Source organism: Cervus canadensis, chromosome 4 (genome assembly GCF_019320065.1).
Source record: "Cervus canadensis isolate Bull #8, Minnesota chromosome 4, ASM1932006v1, whole genome shotgun sequence".
Lineage (NCBI taxonomy): Eukaryota > Metazoa > Chordata > Mammalia > Artiodactyla > Cervidae > Cervus > Cervus canadensis.
Genome location: NC_057389.1, coordinates 24776274 through 24791817, shown reverse-complemented (window position 1 = coordinate 24791817; position 15544 = coordinate 24776274).

Sequence of the window (15544 nt, the reverse complement as noted above, 5' to 3'; positions counted from 1 at the left end):
GCATATTAAAAAGCAGAGACATTACTTTGCCAACAAAGGTTCATTTAGTCAAGGCTATGGTTTTTCCAGTTGTCATGTATGGATGTGAGAGTTGGACTGTGAAGAAAGCTTAGTGCTGAAAAATTGATGCTTTTGAACTGTGTTGTTGGAGAAGACTCTTGAGAGTCCCTTGGACTGCAAGGAGATCCAACCAGTCCATCCTAAAGGAGATCAGTCCTGGGTGTTCATTGGAAGGACTGATGCTGAAGCTGAAACTCCAATACTTTGGCCAACTCATGCGAAGTGTTAACTCATTGGAAAAGACCCTGTTACTTGGAGGGATTGGGGTCAGGAGGAGAAGGGGCCGACAGAGGATGAGATGGCTGGATGGCATCACCGACTCGATGGGAATGAGTTTGAGCAAACTCCGGGAGTTTGTGATGGACAGGGAGGCCTGGCCTGCTGCAATTCATGGGGTCGCAAAGAGTCGGACATGACTGAGCGATTGGACTGAACTGCACTGCAAGGAGATCAAACAGGTCAATTCTAAAGGAAATCAATTCTGGATAGTGTTTGGAAAGACTGATGATGCTAAAGCTGAAGCTCCACTACTTTGGCCACCTGATGCAAATAGCCAACTCATTGGAAAAGACCCTGATGCTGGCAAAGATAGAAGAAAGGAGGAGATGACAGAGGACGATGGTTGGATGGCATCACTGACTCAATGGGCATGAGTTTGAGTCTGGGTAAACTCCAGGAGTTGGTTATAGACAGGGAGGCCTAGTGTGCTGTGGTTCATGGGCTCACAAAGTGTCAGACACAACTGAGCAACTGAACTGAACTGAAGGTTATATAAAATATTTTATTTTTATTATTTTTAATTCATCTAAAAGTAACTTTAAGGGAACAATGGTAACAATTATTGGGTTTATGCCTTAAGTAATAGAGAAGGAAATGGCAACCTACTCCAGTATTCTTGTCTAGAGACTCCCATGGACAGAGGAGCCCGGTGGGCTACGGTCAATGGTGTTACAAAGAATCAGAGATGACTGAGTGTCTGAGCACATGTGTAAATAAAATGAATAACAGTAATATCATTCGGGCAAAGAGTGGTGGAGAAGAATTGTGAATACTCTATTATGAGATTCCTGAATACCCACATGAAGTCATAGAGTGGTATGTGAAGGTGGACTTACATTAGTGAGATATGTATATTACAAACTCTAGGGCAACCAAAATACAAAAAATTTTTAAAAGAGGATTATTGATATGCTCAGAGAGAAGATAAAGTGAAATTGCATAAAATGCTAAGTTATATCAGACAAGGCAGAAAAGTGGTAACAAAGAAACAACAAATGCATCAAATAGAAAATAATTTCAAACATGGTGATATTAACTTGAACTATGTATATAATACTTTCAAAACATAAATAATCTAATCATACCAATTAAAATACAGACTGTCAGAGTACATTACAAAAAGGCAAGACCCAATGATGTGTTGTATTACAGAGCCCACATTCAATGTGAAGACACAAGTATAAAATAAAAGTTTTAATATATGCAGTGTTAACAGAAATCAATATAAAGCTGGAATAACTTTGTTAATTTCAGACAAAGAAGGTTTAAGAGCAATGAAAACTAACAGAAAAGAGAGCTATTAAATAACGATAAAGGCTTCCTAGGTGGCTCAGTGGTAAGGAATATGCCTGTAATGCAGGAGACATGGGTTTGATCCCTGGGCCAAGAAGATATCCTGGAGAAGGAAATAGCAACTCATTCCAATATCCTTGCCTGGGAAATCCCCTGAACAGAGAAGCCGGTTGTGCTACAGTCCATGGGGTCACAGTGAAGTGGATACAACTTAGCAATTAAAGAACAACAGCAGATAATAATAATGAAAAAAATCAATTTTACAAAAAAAAAGACCTCTATATGTGTAAATGTCTATACATCTGACAACAAAGCATCAAGTCACTCAAGGCAACAAATGATATACCATAAAAGTTGAAATAGACAAATATACTATTATGGTTGAAGACTCCAACACCTCTTTTGTAGTAACTGATAGGTCAAGCAAGCAGAAAATCAGTAAGCATATTATTGACAGAGTCAGTATATGAACTATAATAAGAAAAATAGTTTTATTCCATGAGAACTGATGACTATAACCTGGGTGACAAAGATTCAAGAAGCATTTGAAATCTGTTCTTTGGACTACAAAATGCATTATAGAGGCAAAACTTGCAAAGTTACATAAGTTGTTTTTCAAGAATTATAACTGAAGCTTGCAATATGTAAGGGTGATTTTTAAGCAAGAATTTGTTGGGGTCTGAAATGATTGCACAGTTTTAGGAAGAGACCTTGAGACCATGAGCCTGTAGCTAGCAGCTACTAACAGCTACTGTTTTGAGAATGACTGGTGATTCCTTGAGTTTGAACAATTTGGAAAATTCAAGTTCATGATATAGGATCTTGTCTGAAATCCCATCTACAATAGCCACCCAGCCTCATTTTGGATTCCTGAAATATAGTTAATCTCTTTTGATTTTTAAGGGCATTCTTTTCATTAATGTTTAAAGTAGATGTGCAATGCATGTGTGACAGGTCTTAAGACAGGTTACTCTAGTTAGCATAAATTTCTAGCCAAATCAGGAATAAACAAGAATGCCTTTCCTGTACCTCACTATGTGAACATTTCTTCCATTAATGACCTGAAAAGGAAGAGTTAAACAATATAATCTGACATTCATAGTATGTTTTATCTAATAACCACAGAATACATTTTTCTCAAACTCATGTGGAAGATTCATGAAGAAAGTCTACATTTTGGGTATAAAACAAATCATAAAAAGTTGAAAAGACGAGAAATAACATATTATTCTCAGACAACTTTGCATGTGTGCCAAGTCCTTCCAGTCTAGTCTGAATCTCTGAGACCCCATGCACTGTAGCCTGAACATCTCCTTGGTCCATGGGGTTCTCCAGGCAAGAACACTGGAGTAGGTTGGCATGCTCTCCTCCAAGGGATCTTCCCAACCCAGGGATCAAACCCACAGCCTCTTATGTACCCTGTGTGGAAGGTGGGTTCTTTTCCACTAGCACAACCACCTGGGAATCCAGACAATCACGGATTTAAATTAAAATCAATAATATAAAAAAGCTGGAAAGTCATCAAATAATTGGAAACAAAAGAAATGTTAAAAAACACATGGCTCTAAGAAGAATCTCCAGAAATATTTTAAAATATTTAAACTGAATGAAAACAAAATTTGTCATTGTTCAGTCACTAAGTCATGTCTGAATCTTTGTGACCCCATGGACTGAAGCACTCCAGGCTTCACTGTCCTTCTCTATCTCCCAGAATTTGCTCAAACTCATGTCTATTGAATCAGTGATGCCATCCAACTATCTAATCCTTTGTCACCCTCTTCCCCTCCTGTCATAAATATTTCCCAGTATCAGGGTCTTATCTAATGAGTCGGATCTTTGCTTTGGGGGAGCCAAAGTACTGGGGCTTCAGCTTCAGCATCAGTCCTTCCAATGAATAGTCAGGGTTCATTTCGTTTACGATTGTCTGCTTTTATCTCTGTGCAGTCCAAGGGACTAAGAGTCTTCTGCAGCACCACAATTTGAAAACATCAGTTCTTTGGCACTCAGCCTTCTTTATGGTCCAGTGCTCACATCCATATGTAACTACTGGAAAAAACCATAGCTTTGACTATATAGACCTTTGTCAGCAAAGTGATGTCTGCTTTTTAATACGCTGCCTAGGTTTGTCATAGTTTCATATCTTTCTTGTAATGAGCAAGCATCTTTTAATTTTGTGGCTGCAGTTACCGTCTGCAGTGATTTTGGGACTCAAGAAAATAAAATCTGTCACTGTTTTCACATTTCTCCTATCTATTTGCCATGAAGTGTTAGGACCAGATGCCGTGATCTTAGTTTTTTGAATGTTGGGCTTTAGGGCAGCTTTTTCAACTCCTCTTTCACCCTCATCAAGAGGCTTTTTAATTCCTCTTCATTTCCTGCCATTAGAGTGGTTTCATCTGCATATCTGAGGTTGTTGATATTTCTCACAAAACAAAACACAACTTCATATTAACTTCATGTTTGTGATGCAGTGAAAATAATATTTAGAGGAAATTTTATAGAATTAAACATGGTTTTTAAAAGAGCTAAAATTAATAATCTGTTTCTACATTAAGAAACCAAAATAAGAAGAGCAATTTATGTCTAAAGCAAGGACAATAAATGAAATAATACAAGTTAGAGGAGGAATCCACAAAGTTCAAAACAGAAAATAATTGAGAAAATCAACAAAACCAAATCTGGTTCAACAAAACCAAATCTGGTTCTTTGAAAAGATTATTGACATTAAAAACATGCCCCAGTGCTGACCAAAATATGTGGAGACCCAGCAACCCATTTCTAAATAGTACATGCATGACAGAAGAAATTGCAGGTGGAATTTTAAAAATATTTTTTACTAGTTGAAAATAAAAATACAATTTATAAAAATTTGTGAATTGAAGCAAATGCAGTTTTTAGGAGAAAATTTATAGTATTGAGCATACATATATATATGTATATGAATGTGAGATATATATATATATGAATGTGAGAAAGATCTAAAATCGGTAATCTAATCTTACATGTATGGATGTGACAGTTGGGCTGTGAGGAAAGCTGAGCCCTGAAAAATTGATGCCTTTGAACTATGGTGTTAGAGAAGACTCTTGAGAGTCCCTTGGCTTGTATACTTTGAAACTAGGAAACTTGCATGCTATAAATCAATGGATTGCAAGAGGATTTAAAAACTGCGCTCTTAGATGCCTATCTTTTTCATCTATCCAGTCTAGAAACTTATATCTGTCTTAGTGCATTAACATGGATCATGTTTGCTCATGCTATAATTGAAACGTTCATATGTAACTTTCATATATAACAATGTCTCCATTGTTGCTCTTTAGTCACTAAGTCATACCTGACTCATTTGCAACCCCATGGACAGTAGCTTGCCAGGTTTCTCTGTCCATGGGATTTCCCAGGCAAGAATACAGGCGTGGGTTGCGTTTCCTTCTCCAGGGGATCATCCTGGCTGAGGGATCAGACCTGCATCTCCTGCCTTGGTGGGCAGTTTCTTTACCACTGAGTCACCAGGGAAGCCCAACTATATCTCTATAATACATTATATATGTTCTTCGTACATCCCTGTTTTTATATCTCTATGTGCCAAATTAAAAAAAAAATCATGATAGTTATTGAGAGTCTGATGTGAGCAATGTGTTGAACTGGCAAATTCGAAACCACAATTCTCTAAAACATGTCCTGACTGCAAGGGGCTTTTATTTACTGTTAAGATAACTGCACAACAGGATAATACAATACTATACATTCCACAAGGCAGATAGCTTTTGCAAATATTTTTCCTAGTTATAGTAGTCTATAAGAAAAATAGAATATTCTTTGATAGTACCATCAAGCTGCAAACACTATAATAAGAATTATACAAAATATACACATACACAGAGTTTAGATAGCATTAAAAGATAAGGAAATAGTGGCATAATTATGAACCCACTGTGCTTTTCTTTTTTCCTCTCATATAAAACTTTAACACTTATTTGAGATAAAATTGCATGGAACGAATTGTGTTCTGAATGCCTCCACACTTGTACAAAATTTCTGCCTAGCTATAGCTTTGTCATGGGCAGCTACTTCAACACTAATATATTTTCCAGGGGAAATTTTAAGGGAAAAAAATCAATAAGAACTTATAGCAAATGATCATAGATAGCTACTTCAATATATTTAAATTTTATTAAATCTGAGGTAAATATATACAAAAAAATAAAATAGATATAGAAGACATTATACTTGGCTGATAAGAAATAATATTTAAGATATTTTAATGTTAATGTTAAATAATAAAGCAAATATAACCTTCATAGAGTTCCATAATAGTATATATACATTTATATGTGTAATCTTAATACTGTAAGTCAGTTATATTCATAGTCTTGAAATGTTGAAGGGGAGTAAATAGTCTCCATCATTTTACCTATTTATATAATAGATATCATAGATAATTGGTTACTATAGATAAGTATTATAGCACTTATATATTTAATAATACTTATAATAGATTACTAAAATAATAAATTATTATGATTAAACTAACATATTAATTAAGAAAAACCTATATCCTTAGCTACAGAAAGATCTAGCTAATTGCATCTATTTCCTTGTAATTTACTTTAAAAATCAGAATTTCAAATTTTGTTAAGTTTTTATTAAAGTTTTTGTAAACATAAATGTCAGACTGCATTTTATTGGAATATATGTACACCTTCAAGAGAACTAATATGACTTATTGCCAGAAAATATCATTTTTTCTTTAATAGGATATTGTAAATGTAAATGTATAAAAGTAAAATGTATAAAAAGTATAAAAGTAAACTGCTCATAGTCAAATAGAGATTACACCTAAAGCACTGAAGGCAGTTAAAAATATCTTATTAAATATGAAAAAATATACTATACACATTAGTGGAATTTTTATTAAAAAATGAGTAGTTCGGTTTTCTCTATCTCACACATATTTCTTTTCACTAGAGTTATGTTAATTTTAGACATAATGTACTTTAGAAAGTAAAGATAATGAAATAGTTTCACTTGTGTCAGTTTTTAAATTAATATTTTGTAAGCATGCAAAATGTGGAACTCACTTCACAAATAATTGATAGCAAAGAATAAAATTTCAATCCATATGATTAGAACTGTAATTCCTGTAACCAACTACTGGGAAAACACCAGAGATAATTTTAACGTTAATAAAATAGGCTTAAAAGGAATGGACAACATTTCTGTTACATTCATTCTGGCCAATCTTTCATATTGGACAGAGTATAGAATACAATGAAACAAAACATTGGATGGTGATGAGTTCTCTAAATTTTGCAATTATTCCATCCTAGAGCAAGTTTACTATTCTAATAAGTAAACTTTCTCAATATTGCCATGCTAACAAAAAGATTCTAGGCTTCTAAAAAGTTGACTAGATGATTTCTAAAAATATCATGCTTACTTTAAAAAATTAATGATTTTGGTTCAAGTAGAGTGGACAAAAAAAAAAAAAAAGGCTAATATCAGTTGGACATTTTAGTCTCTCTAAACTACTCATTTTGCTTAATAGGCTGAACTAGATATGACAATTCATTTCAATTTACTATGAAGCCTGAATAAAAATGGCCATAGAAAATTGAGAAGAGGAACATATTACATTAGGCAGTTGTACTTGAACATACCTTTAGAAAGGAGAGGAGGGTAGATTAGTCACATTAAATATCTCACTAGGAACTTCATATTCTCTGACTCCTTTATTTCCTTAATATTTTTTCATGTACTTTATTTTAGTAGTTTTTAAGTAACATGTTTTCCAATAAATTTGCTTTTGGTTTCACTTTATTTTATACCTGTTCCTTTTCAACCTAGGAAAATATTTGTCAGATTTTGAAAGCATTGACCTGAACTCTAAGGAAATATATTTTTGCCATTTCTTGAGCAAGATTTTTGAAAAGAAACCAAATATATCTACCAGACACTGTGTTTTCTCTATTTACAGCTGAATTCCAGGTAATGAGGGCAATTAAATAGTAGTGAAACAAAAAATAATTGAATTTGGAGTCAGAGGTATGGAATATTTTCATTGTACTTCTATCTTGAAGTTGTATATGTAAAGTATTGCTGCCAATTATTCTTTAGTTTTGCTGAAATAACTTTTTCTGGAAAGCTTTATTTTAATAGAAACATAATCTTGTGTGTTAAAATTTCATACACTGATGTTTAAGTCGACATTTCATGCGTCTTTTTGCTTTTCTCTAGAGATAAAGTGAATCTCACAGGATTATGATTGCATTGTTTGAAGTTTGGAGATTTCATTTATCTGATTCTGTGACTTTTCAAGCTAAGCCATATATAGAGATAATAATACTTTGTATGTAGTGTTATGAACCATCTAATTTCCCATTGCAAGAAGAAATAGAGTCATGGCACATTCATGGATAAAAGTGTCCGTGGATAAATCTTTACTGAATAGGAAATAACCAGAAAATAGTAGCTATTAGAGAGTTAAGTAAACAATCCAGTGAGTTTAATTGAGATGTTTAGGGTAGAACAAATGAATAGAACTCAGACTGTTCTAGGGTCCTTACTGATATCTTATCCTTACTAATATCAATCCTTACATTCATATCTTACTGGAGTTTGGAGGCTGAGAAAATAATGTGTTAAGGCCTAATTAGACATATCATTTCTTCACAGATAAATTGCAACTTTTTTCATATAAATATATTATGTAGCTGTAGTCTTTGATTTACATCAGTTGCATTCATTACAGTACAATGGAATCACATCACATGAACATTTAGTCTGCTTGTTTGCAACAATATGGCTGAGAGAGAGGAGGTTAAGATAGAGGTAGACTCAAAAGTAAAGGAAGAGATTGGAGAAAACAGAGAAGCAGCAGGGATATTTTTGTTTAAAAAAGTAATAGGTGGAATAATTTTTGGTGCATATAAATCCTTGGCCTCCATTATTTCAAAGGAATGGAGGAAGTATATACATGCATAAGTAAAATATATATTTTCAGAATCTAAGGTCCTGGGTTTTAGAAATTAAAGAATGGTTTATGGGATTATCAACAGTAGCTCTGACTACATTGTGATTTTTCTTCTGGCTGTATAACTTCAGAATTTATGAGTAAGAGGAAAATCCATGTATACAACTGTATAAAAGAGAGATAGTCAAAAGCAATTTGTATTTTTTAAGTCAGTTGAGAAAAATGCCATATGCCTAATATCCTACCACTTTTCACGTGAAAGATTAAAGTCTGTCTGAATTAAAAATTCAGAAATCTAACAGAGATTCTTCTTGCTTACGTTTGACTTTATAGTCCATTCCATCACCAGTGCCTATTTTTCCTAGTTGACAAGCATTTTTCTCAAAGATCAGACTGTTCCTTCTTAAGTTCAAAAGGATGTAAGGCCCAGAAAAGCTTTACCAAAAGCATGAGATTCAACTCTAAATGTGATTAGAAATGATTCTTAAATGTCAACTTGACTGAATATAATCAGCTTATACCTCTGAAAAATGTGTGTTCTCTCCTGTCATCCTTCTCATATTTGACAAGGTCAATAATACCAAAGCTGTAGAGTCAAGATATCTTTTTTCGTTGTTGCTTTTTCCTAAACTACATACAAGACCACTACTGGGGAAAAGGAAATATTAGACTGATTTGGAGAGAGTAAATAAATCCTAGTTTATAATTAAGTATAAGAATTTTTCCAAAACTTTAACTAGAATATATAATATTGAAAGAAAGGAAAATAATATCACATGAGAAATGATATAAATCTGCACAGGCATATATTATATAGAAAATATATAGGCAGATATCTTGACCAGGCCATTTTATCTTTGTCTTGTTTGTAATAACTTTATATCGTTCAAACAATTAACTCTTTATTTACTGAATTTTTTAATGCTTTACTTCTCTATCATGTATGTCAGTTATGGCTTATGTTTTTCAATATTCTCTCATGCTTATTTGAGGAGGAAATGACAACCCACTCCAGTATTCTTGCCTCAGAAATCCCATGGACAGGGGAGCCTGGTGGGCTATAGTCCATGGAATTGTTACGAGTCAGACATGGCTCTTCAACTGAGCATGCATGCACACCCATACTTAAAGGATATATAACACATAGTACCAGAAGAGAGTTGTAGCAACATGTTAGAAAATAGACTGCTTGTATAAAATCTGGAGGAGGAAAGGGAGAAGGTGACAACAAAGGATGAGATGGTTGGATGGCATCACCGACTTGATGGACTTGAGTTTGAATAAGCTCTAGGAGTTGGTGATGGACAGGGAAGCCTGGCGTGCTGCAGTCCATGGGGTCGCAAAGAGTTGGACACAACTGAGCAACTGAACTGATTAACTGATAAGATATGGATAAATTTATTTGAAAAGTGACATTTCATTTTCTGCTGTTTATTTATTAAAATTTTGATACATGGTCCTGCCCCAAAAACATCAATAGCTTTATAAAAATCATAGTGTTATTGTTAGTCACTCAGTCATGTCTGACTCTTTTTGACCCATAGATGATAGCCTGCCAGGCTCTCTGTCCATGGGATTCTCCAGGCAAGAATACTAGAGTGGGGAGCCATTCCCTTCTCCAGGGGATCTTCCTGATCCAGGAATTGAACCCAGGTCACCTGCATAACAGGCATATTCTTCGGTCTGAGCCACCAGGAAAGTAGCATTATAAAAATCATATGATTTAAAAATATTATTGGAGTATAATTGATTTTTTACAATGTTGTGTGGTTTCAGATGTACAGCAAAATGAATCAGTTACACATATGCATATATCCACTCTTTAATTTTAGATTTCTTCCCCATGTAAGCTGTTGTGGACTATTGAGTTCCCTGTGCTATATACCAAGTTCTTATTAGTTATCTATTTTATATACACTGTGCTGTGCTTAGTCGCTCAGTCATGTCCAACTCTTTGCAACCTCATGGACTGTAGCCCACCAGGCTCCTCTGTCCATGGGGAATCTCCAGGCAAGAACACTGGAGTGGGTTGCCATGCCTTCCTCCAGGAGATCTTCCCAACTTAGCGATTGAACCAAGGTCTCCTGTATTACAGGCAGATTCTTTACTGTCTGAGCTACCAGAAAGCCCAAGAATACCAGAATAGGTAGCCTATCTCTTCTCCAGGTGAACGTCCCAACCTAGGAATCGAACCAGGGTCTCCTGAATTGCAGGCAGATTCCTTACCAGATAAGCTACCCAAGAAGCTTTATTTTATATACAGTAGTGTGTATTATATCAATGAATATTTCAGTCTCTAATGTATTCACTGTAAGTCAAAAATAAGGTTACATACTCTAGAAGTAAGACAACCAGGTAATTGTTTTTCATTTCTTCATTACACTGGAGATTAAAGAAAAACAATGACGTAGGCTAAGAATCAGCAGAGAGACCTGAAGAGTGTATCTGGGCAGCAGGTTATTGACTGCCAATTCCCGTAAGAAAAATAAACTGCAGGTTAAGTTTCAAAAACTGTTGGGGGAGGAAGAGGAAAGTATAAGAAAGAAACATTATTGTTTTTAGACTATAGACAGGCAAATGAAAAGAAATTTAGCCTCATGGTGACAACAGTAGCCCAGCCATTCAACCAAAATCATTCCTGAATTATTTGCAGTGTTTCAGTGATTTCCAGTGTTTTTGTCTGTTAAATGGTAAGTGCATTAATGAGTATGAGAATGACTGTCAAAACTATTTTCACCTTAAGATAAATAATGAAAGGAGAGATATATAAATGTTTGAGCAAATGAAAACCTGGAATTCTAAAACATTGTGAAATCCTTTCTACATGAACTTCATTTACTTTGAGTACTGTACCCAGTCTCTTAAACTATGAAACTGAACATATTTCTTCAGAGGATAATCTTTCTCCTCTTTTATCTCTTTAACTCATCTTTAGACACTACCTTTACTACCACTGTGTCAAGGCATACTCAAGTTCCTTAGACTAGGTGAGGTCTCATTTCTATATCAAGTCTCGACTAAAACTTCAATTCTTACCTTAAAATGGCTACAATAACTTTCTTATCTCTTTTTAGTAGACATTCTAATGTCTATTTGGAGAGGGAAATGGCAACCCACTCCAGTATTCTTGCTTGAAGAATCTCATCGACAGAGGAGCCTGGCAGGCTACGGTCCATGGGGTCGCAAGAGTAGGACATGACTTAGCAACTAAACCACCACCACCATCAATGTCTATTAATGTCTATAAAAGTCCTAGGAGAATTTTTGAATGCTGAGAATATATTTAATATATATTTTTATAGGCTTGAGGTATGTCTTTGACAAAGCAAAAAGCACTTCACAATGTTTTGTTTCCGAGCTAAACAAAATTTTACCTTGAACTGTCCAGGATCTTTCAAAGGGTTATATTCTCTAGTCACCTTGAGAACTCATACAACAAAATGAGCTACATATTTCATTACTTCAAAATATCATTTACCTACATTTATATAATAGGAAGCCTGATTACTCTGAAGCATATGAAAGGTACACTGCAACTCTGTGTTGAAATTAGGCCTTTCTTATTGTTTCTATTTTTAATAGTAACATAATAAAAAAAAAATATCCTTAGACCTGAGCAGAGAGAGGCTCCTGTCCTTAGCTATATACTTTAGAAGATTCTGCCTACCACAAACATTGAAACATTTTTTTAAAAATTTTTGTCCTTGTATAACATGTTTTATGAATTTTTAGCAATTCATTGAGGAAACAATGTGTAAGCTAAACCAAGTTCTCCTGTTGAAAAAACATGGCTCTAAGAGTGCACCAGTGTGTTCATGAGTTGTATGCATTTGTGTAGGTTGTGTTAGTGGCAGATAAGTAGAAAAGTATAGCCTTGGCCATGGGAAATTTGGCTGTTTTTAAGTTGGCCATCCAAATCAGTCAAAATAATAATGATACTAAAAGTGTGAGCAGATAGATAGCTGTTTCCTTTCTTCTCTCTGCTTAATGGTCTTAATCTGAAAGATCTTACTGATTGCCTGGAAATCCAGAACAGGTAAGGTTATTCACAGGCACAGGAAAGTAATCTACTCAACTCTCTGGGGAGTGTAACCCAGCCAATTCCTAGTTGTCTGAACTCCTTCAGTTCCAGCTCCACCCTCCTCAGTCTCAGCTGCCCCCATGTCACTCCTCTGGCTTCCTGCCCTGGCGTGAAGGGTGGCCTGAAAGCCTCTGGCTTGTACAAGTAAGGTGTATATGGGGAGACCTGGTGTCAAGGCCCAAGGTTAGGGAAAGAGGTTGTCAGGGAACAGTTACACCTTGGTTTAAAACTTTAAAATATTTAGACCTATAGTATTAATACATAGGACTTCATATATATTGCATATGCAAGTATATTATTGTATGTGAGAAGCTATACGGATATTAACAGGAAATTGCCATATGTAAGTGCAGTCAGATATTACCTGGAAAAAAATTGATGCTTAAAATGTCAATTAATAATTGGATTAATATTGGTCAACTTTTATAATGACTGGTGTAAGGATATAATGGATGGATAGATAGATAGCTGGCTAAGTTATGAATATTTCACTTTTTGCCTTTATATTTCTCTTTAATTTTATTTAATTTAGGCATTAGAAAATGCCTTTTAATTTTTAAAATTCTTCTAAATATTTAAAAATGTCTAGTTTGATAACAAAAACTGGAATAAAATATTTGGTGACATGTAATTAGAAACTAGAAAACATTCCTCTTTCAAGACTGAGGGTAAACAGATTTCAATTACCACTGTAACGGTATGGTGTAAATTCTAAATTAATTTGCCTCTCTTCTCTATTCACTTAGCCAAATCAGGATTGTGTTAGAAGTTAAAAAAATGTCATTTGATATTAGGCATTTTTTTCAATAGTCAGCAAACGCAGGATCTTATTGACATTATATTGCTATTTTTTGACAAGTATTAGGAATTTCTGAATCTTCAAAGCAATCCAGTGAATTCAAATGGCAAATACACTTGTAAAAATTATCCACAATGGGGGCAAGTGGAACTAAGAACTGAATGAAAAAAAAAAAAGAAAATCTGAATTCCTTCAGCTCAGTTCAGTCGCTCAGTCGTGTCCGACTCTTTGTGACCCCATGCATTGCAGCACGCCAGGCCTCCCTGTCCATCACCAGCTCCCGGAGTTTACTCAAACTCATGTCCATCGAGTGGGTGATGCCATCCAGCCATCTCATCCTCTGTCGGCCCCTTCTCCTCCTGCCCCCAATCCCTCCCAGCATCACGGTCTTTTCCAATGAGTCAATTCTTCAAATGAGGTGGCCAAAGTATTGGAGTTTCAGCTTTAGCATCAGTCCTTCCAATGAACACCCAGGACTGATCTCCTTTAGGATGGACTGGTTGGATCTCCCTGCAGTCCAAGGGACACTCAAGAGTCTTCTCCAACACCACAGTTCAAAAGCATCAATTCTTTGGCACTCAGGTTTCTTTACAGTCCAACTCTCACAACCATACATGACCACTGGAAAAACCATAGCCTTGACCAGACGGACCTCTGTTGGCAAAGTAGTGTCTCTGCTTTTTAATATGCTATCTAGGTTGGTCATAACTTTTCTTCCAAGGAGTAAGTGTCTTTTAATTTCATGGCTGCAGTCACCATCTGCAGTAATTTTGGAGCCCCTAAAAATAAAGTCTGACACTGTCTCCCCATCTATTTCCCATGAGGTGATGGGACCAGATGCCATGATCTTAATTATTCGATGTTAAATCATTAATGACCGTACTATTTTGGCCTTGTCTCTAGGATGACATTTCTTAATGTTTTCTATAATGTAACTTAAATTGAAGAAAATAAAGTGTGAATCGATCTTCAATGAAAAATATCATTAAATCATTAAACCTTGTGCTAAAGTGTTATTTTATAGAGCTTTGAACTTCAAATTAATTAGTTATCTTGGTGCCCTCAGATACAGCACTGGGCTTCAGTTCGGATAGAAACATAATATGCTTATAATTTTGGAAACAAATGAAGTATGAATGCTTTCCACTTGACTGTTCACTTGGTGGGCATTTTTCAGTTACTGAAATTTTTTCTGACTCATCATACTCATGGCATTTTCAGGAGTGATTGGGCTGCATACAAGTATTAGTTCTATTAATTGTTTAAGTGCTTCATTTCTCCAGGTGAAGATTCAAAACATATATGTGCTCAAGATTACTTGGTATAGGATAGAACTGACTTTGCTATTTTCCTAAAGAGTCATTTACTCTGTTTAACAGAGTAAATTTACTCTGTTTAACAGTCAACTGTATCTGAGGGACATGCAGGTTTCCATGAAAGGAAACACAAACAATATCTCTATTACACATGAGAAGTATTTAATTTAGGGCACCTTGTGCTGTTACTTCAATATTATGTTAGGCCTTAGAGAATCTTGTTTTGAACACATACTGTTTAAGATTCTTCAGTGACCCAGATTGCTACTGCTTCTTGGCAGCCATCTCATCACTCAGCTCTTTAAATTTCAGTCTTCTGCACTATTCCAAAATTCAATCTATTTTCCTTCACCCAGGGAGACTGTCACTTTCTGCTTTGGCTCCATTTACCCACAATATTTTGGAAATATTCTCAAGTTAGAAACTGCAGTGATTGTGGTACTTGCCTCATGTGCCTCCTTGTTCTCAAAAATCACATTCCTGTGCTGAAACCTGTCTTTTATATATTTCCCCAATTTTCCATTTCTTTATCGCAGTTGGATAAGTCAGATTCCAAACAGTCCAGAATAATAATTTCCCAGGTGGCCCAGTGGTAAAGAACCCATGTGCCAATGCAGGCAATGCAAGAGACGTGGGTTCAAACCCTGGGTTGGGAAGATCCTCTGGAACCGGAAATAGCAATTCACTCAAGTATTCTTCCCTGAAAAAGTCCATGGACAGAGGAACCTGGCAGGCTAGAGTCCATG